A 16,653-nucleotide genomic window follows, 5' to 3' on the forward strand; every position below is an offset into this window, starting at 1 on the left:
ATGAGGTGAGGCTATATATCCTCTAAGAAGATGTAAAGATCACCCAAGCGATGAAGCAAATGGGACACTCACATACGAACCGGTAAGCATATGCAAGATCTTTGAAGGAGAAATACTATTCTCACCAAACATTTCATCATATCACACAAACGTTCTTGTCACCTTGAAGAATACTCGACCATTCTGGTTCAACTCTTGACTCCACTTGACATGTGTAATGCCCTAATTTCTCTTAGATTACCGAGAACATAGCGTTGGATCATAGTTCATAAATATTGCTCTTTTATTGAATAAAAACTTGAAAATAAATACATGGATCCATGGTTCAACAAAATATAAAATAATTTGTCTTTAACATAAAAAAAGAGCAACATTTAAATAAAAATTTAAAATAACATGCTTTAATAAAAATAGGCCCGCTTGATATTCCTTGACTATATGGTCTCCACGAGTACATCACGAAGCTCCTAGGTCCCACTCGCCACTAGCCTTTCCATCATCGATTGCTTGAACAACAACATAATAAGGGGTGAGCTTCTAAGCCCAGTAAGGAAAATACAAACAAGGGTTAGTCATATAATCAAACATAACATAAATTCACAAAATTCATACCAACACAAACCTCTAGATCATATCATAACTTAAGTCATAATTCTAAATCATAATCTATAAATCATAGGTCATACTCTAAGTCATAAGTCATGGGTCATAGATCATAGATCATAGGTCATAACTCATAATCATAACTATAGGTCATATATCATAATCATAACTATAATAACAAGTCAGATATAATAAAAAGATAAGTGTTTATACAGGGGTGTTAATTAAGCCCCGGACAAAAGTCTGTCATACACCGGATATAAGTCTGTCATAAAGTTTTGGCAACTGAGCCTACCGGACATAGTCTGTCATACATCATTGGACACCTTTGGTCCAGACACACTTACCCCTTTATTGTACCTGAAATGTTAGATCATACATACATAAACCAATCATAATACTAAACTACCTAATTTTCCTTACCTTTAGTGTGAAATGAGAAGAAAAAAGAGAGATTGCTCTTGCTATAGTGAATCGCCCAAACCTTATATATAACAATTAAAACTAATTAGAATCTTTAATAACAACTAAAATTCCAAAATCTAAAACCTCATAGAAGCCATACCTTCATCCTAGAAACAAGATATCAGGACCTTAATATCCTGAGCTTCCAAAAACAATGTATATCTTCAAGCAACTAAAGTTATGAACTTAGTATGCTTATGGTGTTCGGCTATATGGGGATTAATGAGCACAAATGGTAGTGCTTCTTGAAAAAAATGAGAGAGTATTTGAAAGCTTTGATTGTGTGAAGAATGTAGAGCTATGAGCTCTATTTATAGGCTTAATAACTATCACACTTCCATTTAAATTTCAAAATTCCTAGAATATCTCCATAACTCAAATTTTAGTTCCTAAGATATTAATTAACTACTTTGACTTAACCAATCTAACCTAGTCGTGCATAATACTAGGAAGCTAGATTACATTACTTAATTTATGTACCAATAATTTAGTTTAAATAATAATAAAATACAATTAACTTTAACTATAACTAATATATCTATCTGGTCATACCCTTACGTGTATACTATTAGTTTATAGGAAAATATCAAATAAAATAAATCATTTCTAAACCAAATAACTAACTAACTCCAAGTGAATTTAAAATTCTAACCATCCACTTTAGTCTAACACCTAAACTAAACATATATCTATTTTGTTTTATTGCTTAACTATAAATCACCAATTTCGAAACCATATACAAAATATCCAGTCTTATCTTTAGAATATATATATAACTAATTAATATATCGTTAGAATATACCATTCCTTTAGTTTAATAAAAATATTAACCCATAATGACCCTAATCGAACACTCTAATACTATACTTAATAATATCCCAACAAAGTCTTAAATTCAAGAAACTTAAAATAATAAATTATTGTGTAAAAAAAAAAAAAAAAATTTATTTCTATGCAATCTTGCTAATGTCACAACTCAAGTTATAAATTATAGTAAAAAATAACCTAAGGTTTTATTTAAGGAGCTTATAAGAAAAAAAAAATAATAACCTTGGTTATTACAACATGATGATCAACACATTTCACTTAACTAAGAACAAATGCATATATCCTAGGTGCAATAATATAATACCAAATTACTTTTACCTTGCTTTATGGACAACCACTTTATGTTTCATTAAACCTATGTGCAATGTTTCATGAATAAGAAACATGTTTTGTTATATTAAGTTTGATTCTTGCTAAAAAAAAAGTAGTCACCAACTTATTTAATAATGTTCATTTTTTAGAATACTTTTATCACACTCACACTTGAATATATTCATTGTTCATACTAAACAAATAAAAAATTAGGGTATTTTAAAAAAAATTTAAAAAAAATATTGCAACCATTCTCATCCAAAAAATTATATAAAAAATATATATATTAAAACTTCATTCACCATTTTCATCCAAAAATCTTATATATATATATATATATATATATATATTAAAACATCATTTACCATTCTCTTCCAATTTTTTAGTATTTAGAAAATATGTAAAATTAAAAAAAATATTTCCACCATTCTCATCCAAAAAATATATATTAAAACTTCATTAACCATTCTCATCCAATTTTTTTTAAATAAAATTATATTAAAACTTCAATCCGCAAAGGAAATGAGGAACAGCATGAACAAAATACAATGTATTGTAGTTCAACCATTGTGAAAAATAATGGAAATCATTGTGATTTTTAATGCATTAAATGTTCTATTAGTGCATTACAATTGACAAGATATTCAAAGAGGCATATTACTCAAAACACCCTCACAATAAATTAAATTATTAGTTTCTAAATGCAATTACAAATATACCCATTTCATCAATTAATTTTTAAAGGTAAACAAATCAAGCCGGTAAACAAAGCCGTCTAGCATAATTTTTTAATATTTTTTGGGCTTGTGTCCTATTCGACCTTCTCATAAAATGATAGAATTTCTTACCTGTTATCCGAAGTAATACAATTTTTATATTAAAAAATATGGGTGGGAGGAACCGTATCGGGCGGAACTGAAGTTTACATAAATTAATAAATATATATGATGTATGTTTTTATTAATATATATATTTTTGTTTATGTAAGAGACAAACAATTTTTTTTAAATCATTATATATATTTATATATGATATAAATATGTATTTTAATATATATATATATTAATATGATTACATATATATTATATATAAAAAAATTAGTTACTTATACGTAACTTAAGTTACCTAAACTTAAGAAGACTTCGTCTTCCTTTTCGCTGAGAATGTCTCAGTTATTCTCCAACAATCCGGCCATCGTTAAGCTAAGTCCACCACCAGCCCATTGATCTCATGGAACCTCCAGTCTTGCTCTGCCACTGCATCATCACCTCCACCACCGCAACCACTTGCTCCAGCAATGACAAGGATGTTCGACGTTCAATAATTCAGAACCGAGAACATCTCGGTATCAGTCGTAGCCACCACAGAAACTCGCCACAATTTTCCTTCACGGTGCTCGACCGTGGTCCACTTTTGAAGGTGGATAGAGGACATTTGATGTCCAATTGTGCAACACCAATATAGTCACAGATTCTTGGTTGAAATTAATTTTAGAAATTAATATTATCCCAATATTAATTTTATGAAAAATAATAGCAGGGGGATATTTGTGAAATAAAATTTACATTTTTTGGAATATTTATTAAAATTAGATTTTAATAATTTTAAATAATGAGATTGACTTATTGGATCTTGGAGGAGTATGTAATCTTAAGTAACATGGAGAAGAAGTTGAAGACTCATTTATGTAATAGATTAAATTTATTTATTTTAAATGAGCTGTAATTATCCTTAGAGACCCAGTCAAATTCCAAGTGTGTTTTATTCTATGTTTATTAATATGATTGACAACATGTTCATTCATATGAGATGTCATACATGAATCTCATACAACTTATATTTAAAGCAAGCATCTTGTTTGGTTAGAAACATGTTTTAAATATGATCGACATAATTAATTATAAGTCTAAGTTTAATATGATTAAAATGAAACATATAATTAATTATGTTTAATAGTTAAACTTAGTAAATCACACCTAAGGGACATTTACTTTTAGTTAGTCCCATAAACCAAAACTAATAAATGTGATTTATTAATAATGTAAAAGACATTAATTATAATTTAGGTTCACCTAATAGTTTTAAGGTCAATTTATAATTATTTAAAATGTTTAATGAACCTAGGCCCAATATGATTGGTAATTAAAGTCATTTACATAGCTAAAATTAATTTTATTAATTGAAGAAAAAAACATATTTATTCTAAAATAGTAAGTGGGAAAATTGTTGACATCTCGCTGTAACCTATGGTCTCTATTATTAGTACAACATCGTGAGATATGTTTCGGACCTCGATGTAGCTTTGTTTCCGTCCCGTAATAGAAGGTTTCTAGCCATATCAATATCAAGGTTGGCTTCTTTCGAAGATAGGATAAAGTGATCTATTTTTAGGCTTGACCGACCCTAAGGAAACACTCTCTAAGTTAAGTCACATACTCTGAAATAATGAGTTACACTTACAAATATACAATTAAACTTTTGTAGTGGATAATTGTATCTTGACAAAAAGAAATGGTAACTTATTATTAAAAGAGAAAGTATGAGATATTTTAAGTTTTATATATTAGGATGAGAATTTCTCATAAACAGTTTGAAATTAATCTGACCAACCCCAAGGCAGCACATAAATTTTTGAGTTGTTTGATCGTTGAATAGTAATTGTTAAGTTTATGTGTTTTATATGTTGCATTCATGCATCACGTTACTATTCTAGGACATTGATGTTTATAATTGATTATATTAAAGATATTTATTTTATTGTTTCAGCAGTCAATATCTTCAATCAATAAGCACTTTTTTATTGTTGCTTTACTCCACGAATACAAATTTAAATGGTGACAATTTCATGTTATTATTGTATTAATGTGAAAAGCATAAATTTGTCATGAAAGAGTAACGTCTTCAAGTGTCAGCTGCCACAACAACTAAAGTACAAAAGGGAAGTACCTTAATTGGATACGATCTGATGAAAATGTTATTTATTACTTACTCTTATGCATGCATAATGTTTTCTATGAAGAAACACGAGAAATGAGAATTGCCTATTTTGATATGTGATTTCATACATGCTATATTGGAGATAAATGGTGAATTAATTTTGATTACATAAAAGCCAAGATTTTTTATTCAATCTCCAATCTTACAAAGGAAATAAAAAGTAAATTTGATTTATGTTTTAAAGCCTTTTAGTGGGAGATATTTTGTCATCTTGGATAGTCGATCAGGGAGCCACTAATCATTCTTATTATTCTTTGTGAAAAATTAGTTCTATAAAGGAGTTTCCTAAAGGCAATGTAACCATGAAAGTTGGCTATGATGTCATTGTTTCAATAAATGTAGTGGGAGCAATCTGTTTAGTGGGAGATATTTTGTCATCTTGGATAGTCGATCAGGGAGCCACTAATCATTCTTATTATTCTTTGTGAAAACTTAGTTCTATAAAGGAGTTTCCTAAAGGCAATGTAACCATGAAAGTTGGTTGTGATGTCATTGTTTCAATAAATGTAGTGGGAGCAATCTATTTAATTTTAAAATAGATTCACTGTTTCGAATAATAATTATTTTAACATCTTATAGAAATTTGATTTCTATATATTTATAGGTTGGACAAAATTTTGATATTTCTTTTATTAATGAGGAGATTATTATTTAAGAGAATAATATTAATAAATTGTCATAAAAGCAATCTAATATAATGTATTTCTCAAAACTTGATGAACAATCGGTAAATAATCTAGAATTATTCAAAGTAATTAATCCTAGATTAAACTAATGACATAAAGTTTCTCAAAATGTTGATATGTATATTTGATGTCTTAGGCTAGTACATATCAATCTTGATAAGATAAACTGGTTTGTAAATGATAGTCATTTAAGAATGCTAACCATTAACACTTTTCCATTTTGTATACCCTATCCAGAAAGATAAATGACTAAGAGACTTTTCTTTGCAAAGGACCAAAGAACAAAATAACAACTCTAGCTAGTACATAGTGACGTCTATAGTCCTTTTATTGTACAAGCAATAGGAAGTTAATGTATACTAGTCCCATTTAATGATGATTATTCAAGACACGTATATTTATACCTAACTCAAAGGAAATCTAAATTTTTTAAGAAGTTCAGAGAATTCCTAGAAGAAGTTGAAAAGATGTTAGGGAACTCACTTATAACACTTCGATCAGATCGAGGAGATGGATACCATGACTTGAGTTCAAGGATCATCTATTGGAGAATGGAATTATATCCCAACTAACATCACCTGGAATACCACTTCAAAATGATATTGCAGAAAGGAGAAATAAAACCTTATTAGATATGGTTAGGTCATTGTTAAGCTATCAATCGCTACAACTCACATTTTGTGAAATAACACTAAGGCTAGTTTGCGCCATGTTCGCATATGAGGGTGTACCACTCACGGTTTTTTTGAAAACAATGACTAGGAAGTTGGACTAACGGTCTGAAGTTTGCATATTTGCTGGCTATGCTTCCTAAAAGGGAGGTTACTTTTATAGTCTTAGTAAGGAAAAAGGTAAAAGTAAAGTTGTACTATAGGAAATTAGATTCTAATATTATTAGTTAATCCATATCACCATGTGATGTACGACATCAAGTAGCCACTGATTCTAGTCAGAATACTCGAGTTCCTTGCTGTAGTGGGAGGATTGTAGGACAACCTGTTCATTATGAACACGAGACATAAGTTTTAGTATTAGACACGAACTAGGACAATCCATTTACTTTTGATAAGCTAATAGATGATTTTGATAAGATGCCATGAACCAAGAAATTGAATTGATATATTCCAATTCTATAAGGAAACTTGGAAGATCCACCTGAATAGGCCAGGCCCATTGGATGGAAAGGGATCTTCAAGAAGAAAATAAGATGTATACTTGAAAGTATAGACTTTCTGAGACATACTTCTGTTATTGCTCGAGTCTATACACGTTCTTTTATCTATTACCACTAGTACTGGACTATAAGATTTTTCAAATGACTGTCAAGATAGCATTTTTGAATGACTATTTTGACAAGACCATGTATATGGTCAACCAGAAGGGTTCAAGGAAAAAGACTAGGAACAAAAGGTTTGTAAGTTGCAAGCATCTGGGTCTTGGATTCTTATATTTGATGAAACGATGAAAACGTACAATTTTGAACAAAACGTTGACGAATCCTGTGTTTATGGAAACATCAAATATTTGGCCCTTGATTTGGTAAATCCATCTTTCCCTTGTTTCCCCTAGCTGGGGACCTTAAGTTGTTATGGTTGTTGGCCCTTACAATACTATAATGCCCTACTTCCTTAGAGCCGTTATCATGTGATTTATAAATTTGTCATTAGCTCGCTAATCGAGGTTTTAGGTTAAAAAGCGCGATTAAATTGAATTTAAGACTTGTTTAAGGAATATTAAGTAAAAGGAGTTGGTCATTCATTACAATTTATAAAATTATTATATTGGGATCCCAAAATACTGTTTTAAAATACATTTACAATCCAAATATATGGTACAGTCGACCTAAGCGACAAAAGCAAACATTTACCACGTGTTCCTTTAAATAACCCCAGTCATGGCGGCCAAGTAGGCCAAACATGTACACACCACTCCATGTCCTCCAACTCATGGTTGTTCGACCCATTTTCCTTGCTCTTACCTGCACCACAGAGCACCCATGAGCCAAGGCCTAGCAAGAGAACTTCAAGCACAGCATAAAATAATAATACACCTCAGCAAGACATACTTAATCAGAACAACAGAGAGCTAATAGTTCCTATTGGAATGCAGAACAATGTAGCAGTAGAACAACTCAATAGCACAATGGCATAACAACCTAATAGTACATCAATACAATAACACAACAGTACAATAACTTAGAAGTATAATAACACAACAGTCTAATAACACAATAGTCTAATAACTCAACAACCTAAAAACACTGCAATGACCTTCACCGATCTATCAGGCACCAAGTTTGTGGTCCTAGCCGAATGGGTGTGTACAACACCCTTAAGGGTCTTGCCCTGGTGCCATGCTTAACGCCGATCTTGGCCCCTTTCCGCTCCCGAATCTCATCGCTTTTGGCACTTGCTGCTTCCAGCTCTTGCCGATCCCGTCTCTTGTTGATCAGTCATAATCACATGTATGACATAACAAACATAAACAATACATACAATGCTAAATGTCACATAGCTCTACGGGTACAAAAAATTCTCTTACCTGATGTCTTGAGGTGACAACTCAAAGTGATCCCTAGCACGACTCCCAATCCTGAGTTTGAGTGGTAAGACCTAGTCACAACGTATCAATAAATATCCATCATGATCTAAATCAATTAAAAGCCTCTGGAATAACATACTAGCCTCCGGGACCTCGAATTCTACTAAATCGGGTAGTAGAATCCTTCCCAAGCCTTAACATTTGGGTTCCCGAGCTTAAAACTCCAATTTGGTCACTTTCCCTAATTTGAACCGCAGCATGCCCCTTAGGGCCGCGGCGTGCCTACAGGTCAGAGAGCAGAGCTCTCTCTGCTGAAGGACGTAGGCTGCGACATGCCCCCACTTAGGCCGCAGCGCACCTAGGCCAACCAGAGGCTTCTTAGCCTCCTCAAACACGCGGGCCGTGGCACCTGAAGAATAGGCCGGCGACTCGGGCCTCCAAAACCCAGAAATACACCACTTCTCTGCGTTTTTCCCTGAGCCCAAACCATTAAATCACACCCAATTAAACCCTTACACTCAAAATTCAACCTTCAGTTCATATCCCAACAACATAACTAATCAAACCAAAGTTTACACCTAAGAAAAGCTTAAGAGATTACAGCAAACCTTCACAAATTCAACATCAGAATTCTAACCTCACTTGATAATCCCGACCTTGGACTAGATTTCCAACACCCTTAGCTGGTCTTCCCCAAGTTCCCAGCTTCAATTTTCATCCAAAACCTCAAGAATTCACCAAGCTTCAAACTCCAATGAAAAGGGAAGAGAGAGCCGAGAGAAAGAAGAGATAGGTAGTGAAGTGTATGTTTTTTTTATTTCTGGTTCCTTTTACAGAACCCCCAAGGCTTAAGTTGAGCCTATCCATAGTACAAAAGACTAAAATACCCCCAAGTCTATCATAAATCCTTTGGTGCCACCAAGGGCAATCCCTTCATTTACCACATCTCGCTGATTCCTCGAGTGTTCCTACAAGTCTCCATTTACTCTTGACATACCCAAATAATTACTAAGTAATTACCCGTTACCTGGTAAACCCTAGGCACATGCCAAGTTCTCAAAATACCCCTAGCCGGGTATCTGACCCCATTGTGACTATTCCGCTAATCTGCTCCCTAGGATCGTCTCGGACTACACATCTCAAATATATCCCCATAACACTGGGGTCTCACTCATAACACATGCATAATTACATTTATGCCCTCAACGGGCCGAAATTACAAACACGCCCCTATTCACAGAAATGGTCCCACATGCATATTTAATACACACAAACATGCATGTCTAATCACATTACCACATAATTCATTTATAACACATCATCACAAATAAAATCCATTACTCACTCAATAATCCCAATTAGGTCCTCCAGGCACTATATCAAGGCACTCAGCCTTAATATCAAATTCAGGATGTTACAACTATCCCCTCCTTATTAAAATTTTCTCCTCGAAATTTATTCACATACCTCGAAATACCAATCCCGCAATTCTGATTATAACCCCAGAATCAGGTCCTTTACTTCGTCACTACTTGCAACATCTACACAAGAACAATAGTCTTAAATCTGTAAGACCTTATCACTTTTATCTAGAATTCCACTGGCCTTTCCTTACAAAGTAAATTCACTAAATTTCCAGGGTCTCCTTACCCAATCAGGGGTTGTACTCGTCACCCCTTTCTTAAACATTGGCACAAGTAACACTTTGTGAGCCTCTACCCATACTGGGGTTAGGCCAAACTGTAGGCCCCTGGCCTAATCCCTATTAGGATCTCACAAACATATGTCAACTCTAGAGTCAAACTCCTCTTTCCTTTCTGAACCATCGTATCCTTGTTAGTTCATAATACACGGAGGACACAAAGTCCTCAATCCTGGAACTCCACGTTCCCATATCTAGACTTAAGAACTCTTATGTCCCTGTAATAACGTAGACACTTTTGCCTTAACGATCCTTAATAAATTCACTGGTCTTCTGTCCATTTCTAAACTAGGGTACTTCCCGTCCCTAGGTTCACTTTCTGGAGTAAGTACTTCTCATACCTTGTCTCACATTATTCTACTCAAAGTCACTCTACGACCCCTTCTCCAGAACCTGGGAGTCCATGGGTTCCAATCTAACACTATCACCCTCGGTGCCCAATGGAGACGTACAGTCTCCTTTCGTACCCACTCCCTCTTTTGATACCTCACTCACACCAACCATGGTATGCCAACCCAATAGGTCAAATCACAACTTTCACATCCACTCACCTCAGCTGTAACCCAATGTGGTCCACCCCTAGGGTTCATAATTATATTCCTTTATATTAACTATAGGATACTTAGGATACACTAGCGTCATAATATCCCTTTTGGTCTTTGATTATCATCTCTTGTTTACTAAACGATTAGGCCGTGAACCTATTGCTATATAAATTGTAGTCTCAACATTCATTCAAACTTCCTTTATGCAATAATCGTAAGGGATGATTTAAGGTTCATCCTACATCTTCCCCTCAATGCCAGTATCCTTCAGATCACCCATCCGATCTACCTAATTTAACCCATCTATTCCAGAGTGGTAGGGTTCTTAACCTTTCCTACAAGATCTTATTCCTTTGTTTCACTGTTCATCCATAGGAATATATCCGCCAATTATCAATCAGAGGTTCCAAACCAATCCTAGTCATTACCTCATTCTAGTTGTGGCTAACTGGCATTACTGCCAACTCAACATCCAATGTACAACATCTATGTCCCATGCCGAGCATCTATGTTCTTATTCCTCTTTCCATCATGAAGCATGAAAAACTTCTATTTCCAATTTACACATGAGCGCACCTTAACTTATAACATACTGCACTGTAACTCCACGTTCTAAGCAAGGACTATGTCTCTCACATTGTTCTCCTGTACCAGTCCATACGTACAAACTCTAATACCTTAACATGCGAATCAACGCTCATTCCAACTTCTGAAAAATCTGGTACCCAGCTATCCATTAAGACAAACTTTATGTTCTCATGTTACTTCAATCAAAGTATGGTTTTCCTCAAAGATGCCTCAAGTAGTAGCCGGTGTTACCCTCTGGTTTCATTGTGCTTTTCACCCCTAAGACGTTCCTTCAGTAATTTCCTTACAATTTCTGTCTTGATTACCTCATACATGACTCCATTATCTCCCATAATATGACCTTGAATGTCCTCTGGAGAAATCAGAACATGTTCCTCTTGGAAACTTACCATGTAATTTGGTACTATCAATGAAGTTACTTTTCATGTTCTACTTTGAATTGGTGTAACCTGAATCATCCTTGATCAATCTAAATATGACATGTCCTTACCATCCATGTACTCTCTACATGTTGAACTTACCTGGGCCACTGAAGCATTGGTCAGTTTAAAAATCTTCACTAGTAATCCATCACATCCTACTTAGTGAAATAGGCAATTCAAGAAATGTATCTTGCCTTGATTATCAACTGGGTAATTCTTGAAAACATTATCCTATCCTCGTAATGAGGTAATGAAACCTTTGTTCTTGATAATGGGTACCCATTCTTAATGATTACTTCCTTTGACTATCCATATGTAGTACATACCCTCACAGGGTGGGCCCTCTTCTTGACAAGCGGTGTTGACGTCTCCCATCATAAGATGTCCCGTCTGGTCAACCCTCTAGTCAAACACTTCTTCAAATGAACCTTTAATTCTTTATGCTGAGCTAGTGTCATTCTTCGTAATGTCCCAGATACTGGTTCTGTCTCTGCTTTAATCCTGTTACACGCTCAATTCCTAAATGTAACAATTATCCAAAAGAATAATTGTGAAAAAATGTGAATCCTTACCAGCCGATCTAGTGTTCATCTGGTCTAATTGACATAACCTCAGTGGCATCTTCCTCAACAGCTAGTCATCCTGCAACTACAACCAGGTCCTTTCCTTTTAACCTCAGAAGTCAATATTTTATTTACCGTCCATGGTTGTTCCTTATTTGATAGGAAAATCTACACTCAGGATCACTTCGAATACCTCATAGAGCAAGCTCGATCAATTACTACCATTTTTTCTCCAAATAAATGCTAAAATCTCAAGCCCCATGGCGTGACAACCATATAGTCTGTGCCACATGCCAATGTATCCCTAAGAGGTATGTAGCACCTAACTCACTCATCTCAACTTATAAATAGTAACAAGAACTAGAAAGCCAATTGGTTGCCTCCGAGGGGCTAGCCTCAGACTCTAACCATATCGAGATGGTCACTCAAACTGGGTTAGGGTTATCTGTACTCTTTGGTTCTCCCCCTTTTTTCTTTTTCTTCGGGCAATTCCTCTTGATGTGCCATACCATTCTTCATCGAAAACATGCCTTTGCTCGGTATTCTCCCACATGAAGTCTCCTGTGCCCAGCGGACACCGAATAGCTCCTCCAAACCTCATCGCCGTCCTAGCAGTCGTCTTGAATACTATGAACTCCCCTATTAAGACCAGGAGTAATAGAACTATCAGGGGTCTTTCTTTCCTGGTTACTGGGCCTCTGCCCCTACCTGATCCGCAAATGGGGATACCATTGCCTGAGCTTTCTGCCCAACGACACTCTTACTTTGTGTCTCATCCTTTGCGTCCTCTATAACAAGGGCTCTGCCCACTACCCAAGCATAGGTAACAATCTCCTTTACTAGACCGATCCTATCACTTTGGGCCATCCCAGGGTTAAATCCTCGAGTGGATCGCTCCTTGCCCCCACATATGTTGGTACCAAACCAAATGCGATTTGGTCGATCTACAAGGCTCACTGAAAAACTCGGTCACTTCCTTACTATCCTGAACCGAATTAAAAAACTGACAAGTCTTCGTAATTTAAACTGCATCACCGTAGTGCCTCTCGTTGAACCATAGTCTGAGTTTCCTTCCAACACAGCATGACAACATTCCAGGTCTGGGATACAACTTCCTGCCACACTCGGGCATCCTCCCGCAACACATACACGACATAAGACACCCTATCATAGCCTTTTGCTCCTATATAGCCGAGGACGAAGCTAACCATGCCCGTCCACTATTCAACTCTGAACGGTTCCAAGCCTCCCTCAGGAACTGGAGGGAAACACATCTGGAGTCTTTCCTATAGTAATTCCTATCTGTTTCCACCCCAATGTTAGATCATAACTGGTTCCATTGTTGCCAACTTTCACATGGTAGCGTTCCCTGACAGAACCCACTGTCTCAATCACCTACTCTCTTCGTCTTGCCTTTACAATCCTGATTGCTTGCTAGCAAACACTTGTTGCCAATCTCAGGACTAACGGATGATTCTGGTCTTAATTGCCATCATTCACACTGCCTGATCCAATTAACTGCCTTGGATACAAAGCTTCCAAATCTATCTGTAGTCGAAAACCTGGCCTACCAGTCCTGATACTCTAATCTAGCACTAAACCAAAGCAAGGATAAACAAACAAATAGCCATATATAATACACATATCAAAACATAAATCCAAAATGCTCATGCAACACTCATCAAACTTCAAACCCACAAAAACACAAACATATCTATCATGCTCCCTATTCTAGCAAATAAAGCAACTCAAATATACAGTTAAGCGAATATTTCATCTAATACCAACCAACCCTGAGTCGAGCTTGTCTCTGATAGCGAGCATACATGTTCGGTCAATCTCCAGGAACCATAAACCTTGGCACGCTCTGATACCAAGTTGTAACGCTCTACTTCCTTAGAGTCGTTACCATGTGATTTATAAATGTGCCATTAGCTCGCTAATCGAGGTTTTATGTTAAAAAGCGTGATTAAATTGAATTTAAGACTTGTTTAATGAATATTAAGAAAAAGGAGTTGGTCATTCATTAAAATTTATAAAATTGTTATATTGGGATCCCAAAATATTGTTTTAAAATAAATTTACAATCCAAAGATATGGTATAGTCGACGTAAGTGACAAAAGCGAACATTTACAACATGTTCCTTTAAACAACCTTAGCCGTGGTGGCCAGGTAGGCCAAACATGTACACACCACTCCATGCCCTCGCACTCATGGTTGTTCGACCCATTTTCCTTACTCTTACCTGCACCACAGAGCACCCGTGAGCTGAGGCCTAGCAAGGGAACTTCAAGCATAGCATACAATAATAATACACCTCAGTAAGACATACCTAATCAGAACAACAGACAACTACTAATGCCTATTGGAATGCACAACAATACAGCAGTAGAAAATCTCAATAACACAATGGCATAACATCCTAATAGTACATCAATACAATAACACAACAGTACAATAGCTTAGCAGTATAATAACACAGCAGCCTAAAACCACTTCAACGACCTTCACCATTTTTCGTTTCCTGGCTTCAATGAAGTCAAATATTCTTTTCACTACACTAATCCACTCTTCTTCCTTTAATGGATTAGATGTCGCCTCAAACACTAGTGGACTCTGTCTTCTGAACCATTCAGAGATTGACTTGGGCGGGTTGGCCCTTGGTACTCCTACTGGTGGTTCAGCTCCCACTGGTGGATCAACTTGATCCACCTCCTCTAGTTGCTCTGGCAACCCCCCATCATTTACCTGGAATAGCTGATTGTCTAACCCTTCCAACAATCTCTGTAACAAGGTTTGGAACATCTGGGCATGGGCGGTGTTCAGTTCGCACATAGTGCGTCTTAAGTCCTCCATCTAAGCCGCTAGATTCAGCTCTAGACGTGCCCCTGGCTTCGGCCTCTACCCTAACCTCGACCTCTTCCTCGTCCTCAGACTCTTCCCCTACCCTGGTGATCGACCGCCACCCTAGCTGGGGCCTGCGGGTTAGCAGCTTGGCCTCCCCTAGTTCTAGTGTTTGGAGCCATCTCAACTTCCTATATAACATAAAAAGTAGGGGAAAGATTACTAATAAAACAAACAATCGATTGGGTCTCATAAGCAAGAAAACAAAAGACAAACCATTCCAATGCAAGCAGAAAACCATAAAATATACATCAATTGGCAACTCAACGCCTAAACATCTAGTATCACCACATACAACATAATAAAAGTTGGCCTATACATGGCCTAAAGGTTCCACTCCAGGTGACCTTGCTACACACAAGACTTCTATATATATTCTTGCGAGTACAAAAGAAAACAGTGATACTATCTTACTAACGGTGCCTAGTGTCGCGACCTAGTCTATGTCCATATCATCTTTTCGATCATCCTCCTAATCAGACTCGGTCTCGGTGTTGGAATCATAATAATTAAAGTGAACCTTTAGAGGGTCATGACCACCTCTCGTGTCTACCACTTCCTGAAGCCACTTGTTCTCCCAGTACTGGCCTAACAATGCTGATCGAAAAAGAGGCGGCCCAAACTTTACCTCCAGTGCCTCTCGAAGCGTGGGCCAGGTTGTGAAAGTCCGTGTCTGTTGCATACGCCTATGCTAAGCCATTAACGCACCTCGGAATCTAGTTGCCGCAAACCTCATCCACATACACCTTGGAGCATCCGCCCGTAGTAGATGATAGTTGATGTGACTATTCGATCTCCACATTTCCTGTGGCTTATAGTTTGAGATAAAATTGTACGAGGAGTGAATTGTGTGAGGCTTCCTTCTCATCAAATGTCGATAAAAATGCAGGGTCTATAATCGAGTATACAACGTGCGTGGAACAAGCAAGCCAGGAAAAACTCCCTCAATATGAATAGGCATACTACCCTACAATTTATAGAAACAGAGGTGAATGGAAGAGTATAACTGAAATAATCTAAAGGAACAATACTTACAGTGAGTGCCGGTCTACCCTAAAGAATGTACATGTGGGTTTGTCTACAGAATTGGCTCAGCTCGAGTTCTGATACCACTTGTAAAGACCCCAAACTTACAAGACCAAAATAACGTGAAAAATAACATTTTAAATTTTAAATTTTAATAGTCTCCAAAAATCCACAAAAAAGAAAACTTAAAAAAAAAAAATTCATGTGCACACACTTAGATAGTTACATTGTTTTCGTCTACTTAAATATTCGTTCTAAATAAAAAGAAACAGTGCCCATAAAAGAAAAGTTTCCCAAAAGCCATTTCCAAAAAGAACCAAATCCCAAAGGTCGGGCCATATGTACACTTCGACAAGCAGACTCTAGCGCTCACTACTACACCTTCCCCTTACCTACAACATGAACAACTAGGTAAGCAATTAAGCTTAGTAAGATTAATCTTAAAAAAAAAAACATACGACGACCCAAGG

General features: G+C 36.1%; 1 long non-coding RNA gene across 1 annotated transcript; it reads right to left on the bottom strand.

Annotated features, from left to right (window-relative positions):
* Positions 1 to 286: 286 nt before the first annotated feature.
* Positions 287 to 1,389, bottom strand: LOC133829306 (uncharacterized). Its single transcript, XR_009891675.1, has 3 exons — positions 1,169 to 1,389; positions 1,027 to 1,087; positions 287 to 506 (listed from the first exon to the last, which is right to left on the bottom strand). It is a non-coding gene; the product is annotated as an uncharacterized LOC133829306 (long non-coding RNA).
* Between the last annotated feature and the right edge of the window lie 15,264 nt (positions 1,390 to 16,653).

Source organism: Humulus lupulus, chromosome 4 (genome assembly GCF_963169125.1).
Source record: "Humulus lupulus chromosome 4, drHumLupu1.1, whole genome shotgun sequence".
Lineage (NCBI taxonomy): Eukaryota > Viridiplantae > Streptophyta > Magnoliopsida > Rosales > Cannabaceae > Humulus > Humulus lupulus.